This window comes from Mercurialis annua, linkage group LG7, assembly GCF_937616625.2.
Source record: "Mercurialis annua linkage group LG7, ddMerAnnu1.2, whole genome shotgun sequence".
NCBI classification, from domain to species: domain Eukaryota; kingdom Viridiplantae; phylum Streptophyta; class Magnoliopsida; order Malpighiales; family Euphorbiaceae; genus Mercurialis; species Mercurialis annua.
In genome coordinates, this window is record NC_065576.1 from 7687234 (window position 1) to 7691061 (window position 3828).

Sequence of the window (3828 nt, forward strand, 5' to 3'; positions counted from 1 at the left end):
TCCTTGGTGGTTTGGTTCCTTGAAACCATGATTTGGTTTTCATAACCTTCGGTGTGTTGTTTTGATTAGGTTCTGAGCCTTATCGAATAAGTGTTTATGTGTTTTCCTGATATGACATGCTTTAGTAAAATGTCCATATCTCCCAATTGCACCGTCGGATCGGGCCGCCGTTCGGATATGTTGTTCCTGAGAGGATTTACTAAAATCTGGTCGGTCGGATCATGTTTTTATTGAGTTCGCGGGCGCGAACTATAGTTAGCGGTCGCTAACTAATGCTGTTGAAGTTAGCGGGTGCGAACTTGCACTGTTCAGTTCGCTGTTTTTCTATTTAAAGACCTCTTATTCAACCTAAACTCTTTTCCTTCGACTTTTAAAATCCTAAAAAGGCTGGAGTCATATTCTAACTCATTCCTATCAACATCCCTCTCAATTTTAATCCTTGGTAAGTGTTTGTAATCTTTCCTTTGTGGTTTTATCTCTAGTTCTTCAATTCTAGCAATTCTAAATCCTATATCCCTATATGTGTGTGGTTGTAGGCTGATTTGGGTTGATTGATTTCTGGGTTTTATTGTTCTTAGTCTAATCAAGAGGTATGTGGTTCTAATCCCTTCTTATATGGTGTAGAGATTGCTAAATTGTTGTATGAATCTATACTTGAGTGTTTTGGCTTTATATTTTCTGTTTTGCTTTGATTTGAAATTCTGGAAATAATCTATGTGTATTGGTTGTGACTTATTGATGTTGGCTATACATTGGATGATTGGAATACTTGTTTGATTGAAGGTTTATATGGAGTTGCTGTCGTTCTTGATTTATAATTCTCTTTTAAGCCATTATTAAAAATCTGGAAATTTCAAAGTAAATGAATCATAGGTTGTTAGATGTTTAACAATACATTGGGTGATTGGAGGAATCGTTTAAATAAAATAATGTATCACTTGGGTTAAGTTGAGGAATTGAATTCTGTTTTGAACTTTAAACTAAAACCTGAAAATGTTATTTTGAAGGTTAAAAGATTGTTAATGGGAAATTCCTACTTTGGGTGATTGGATATAATTGACTAAGGCTAGATTATATGTTAAAGGTGGTTTTAATTGGAATAAAACGTTGTTTTAAGAATATTTACATATGACTGGAAATCGTTTGAGTATATAAAGGATGTTTGTTTACCTTGGGTTATTTGGATAACAAATTGTTGTTATGGCAGTTAAGGTAGGATTATTTTACAATGGTTTTAAAGGCTATCTAAGTGTACAGTTCAGATCTGAGTTTATCATTTCAATGTGTTTTGTAGTCATGTTTATTTACACTTAATGTGTTTTAATTGAGAAATATGAACTCCGGGTGGAATTGTCAAGTGTTGACAGTCTATTGGTTATTGTTGCTATTTGTGGTATTGGTTTGAATTTTGGTTAAGCTTATAGTGAGTTCCTTGTTTTCAAATACATTGGTTTCATTTTAAAGGATTTAACTTTGGATTTTACTCTGGTTGGGTCGGGTTAGACTTGTGTCGCCCGACATGTTGTGTTAAGCATATAGTTGATATATGGCTAACACACTACTCTGGGATATGTTGGATTTCGAAAAGGTGTTGTTGAATTATATTACTCTGGATTGTTTTTTTGAAAACGAGAACTCACCTAAACTTAACTAGTTATTGTATTGGTTGGATATGTATGTACTTTGGCTTTGGGATTACTGTGTTTCGAATGTTGATCTTTGGTTGTGTTAAGATGCTATTCCTATATGGTGTCTAGTAATCTTAGAGTTAGGGGTTGTTCAGATTTTAACATATACATTGTTTTAGACCCGTCGACTGCTCGTGCTTCGGAGTCTACGCAGGGTTAGCTGTTTGCCAAGATTTACGTGGATAAGCAAGCAGTGAGTTTGTAGTGCTATTTACCGCTTTATTAAGTACCGCAATTTATTTTTAATATTATAAATGTTTTTGAACTGTTTTAAGCGATTATGGATCTGGATTGAAACGAGCTACTCGATAGGCTTGTATCGAGACTGTGTGCACCGGTAAGTACTCTGGGAAACGGCAGACTAAAGTCTTGCTTACGCTGGTATATATATATGACGAGGATTTGTTCCCGTCCACTCTGGGTTTATCGGTATGCTATGTCATACTTAAGCTGGGATCATTTCAATACTGTTTTCCATAATCATACTATATTAGTATAAACTGTTTTGATTTAAGGGTTTTAAACTTAATAAATGTAAATAGTATTGCGAACTCATCTCAGTATATCTGACCCCGTTGTTTTCCCAAATTTTCCAGGTTTATGATTTGAAAGCTGGTCCACTCCGATTCTTTTGATTCTTCGGAGGTTTTTATGTTATTTAACTAGTTACTGTTTTCGAACTCTTAGACCGCAGTAGAACTAGTTTATATATTATATTTGTTATTGCATTGGGATTGTCGATTAGACCGATTATTTATTATTAGCATGTTTAAACCAATGTTTTGAAAACCGGACCGGACCGGCCGGTCGGACCGGATTAACCGGGAACCGGCTGGATGTCCGGTTCGGTTTTCTGTTAAAATCGGAATATTAAAAAACCGGTCAAAACCGGTCAAAAACCGGATTTGACCGGAAAAACCGGATTTTGCCCAAAAATCGGACAAATCCGGTTTTTAATAAAATAGGCAAAAAAACACTTTTTTTGGCTAGAAAGTACATTTGTGGCCCCTACCATGTGTGTCTTTTCTTTCTCTCACCCATGTGCATTGATTTTTCTCTCTCATATTAATTACTCTTACTATTTTCTCTCTCACATGTCATTTTAACTTTTATGAAATAAAATTTTCACTAAAAAAAACACCAACTCTCTCTAATATTATTATATACTCTTAAATATAAATCAAGAAAATATATTTTTAAATATTAATTATTTATAATTATATTACATGAAAAAAATTATAATTGTTTTTTTTACATATTATCATATTTTTATTTATAACATACTATATTATATTTTTTATTTAAATATTATTAATTATTAAAATTTAAAAATTATAGTTATATTTTTTAAAAATTATAGTTTTTCTCATACATATAATTATTCTATACACAGATAAATATTGATCAATTATTATTATATTTCACACATTTGATAATAAATTCTATTTAAAGATAATTTTATTTAAATATTTTATCATATTTTATAGTTATGATACATATTTTTAATTTAAATAATTTATATTTATTATAATTAAAAAATCCGGTTGAACCCGGTTGAACCGGTCGAACCGTGAACCCCCGACGAAGCCGGTTCGATCTCCGGTCCGGTTTTAAAAACATTGGTTTAAACTGAAATATTTTATTATTATATTTAAGGCATGCTGTTGAATATTTCAAATGCTTAAGTTATTTATATTAGAACTGTATTATAAATTGCTAGACTTAGGTTGGAGTCTCGGTTGCCCCCGAGCAGTTTTCTGCAGGTTTAAATGTTTATTTGATTTCCGCGAGGCTTGCTACGGGTTTTGGTACAACCATACTCATACCCTAGCGCCGGTCACGATTCACGAAATTGGGTCGTGACACTACCAAATCTTAGATTTACAAGAACGTGGATCTAAACCTTCGAAAAAAGCTAAAGAGTCTTGAGCGATTTAAAATCTCGGATCAAAGAGTTGCGAAAGACCTTAAAATTTATTCAACCAAACTAAAATGCAAACAAACAAGCACCTTAAATAAAATTTAACGAAACAAGAAAGATAGATATATAAATAATAGTGCTATGGGCGTAGAGAAGATGATATTCTGGTTAATCAGAAAAATCGTCTTCTCCCACACTCAAAAAGATGAATAAAGAAAA

At 32.6% G+C, this 3828-nt stretch overlaps 1 long non-coding RNA gene across 1 annotated transcript; it reads left to right on the forward strand.

Moving 5' to 3' along the window:
• Window positions 1-378: 378 nt before the first annotated feature.
• LOC126655270 (uncharacterized) lies at window positions 379-2429 on the forward strand. The gene is made up of 4 exons (XR_007632983.2): window positions 379-442; window positions 537-590; window positions 1808-1881; window positions 2285-2429. It is a non-coding gene; the product is annotated as an uncharacterized LOC126655270 (long non-coding RNA).
• Window positions 2430-3828: the final 1399 nt, after the last annotated feature.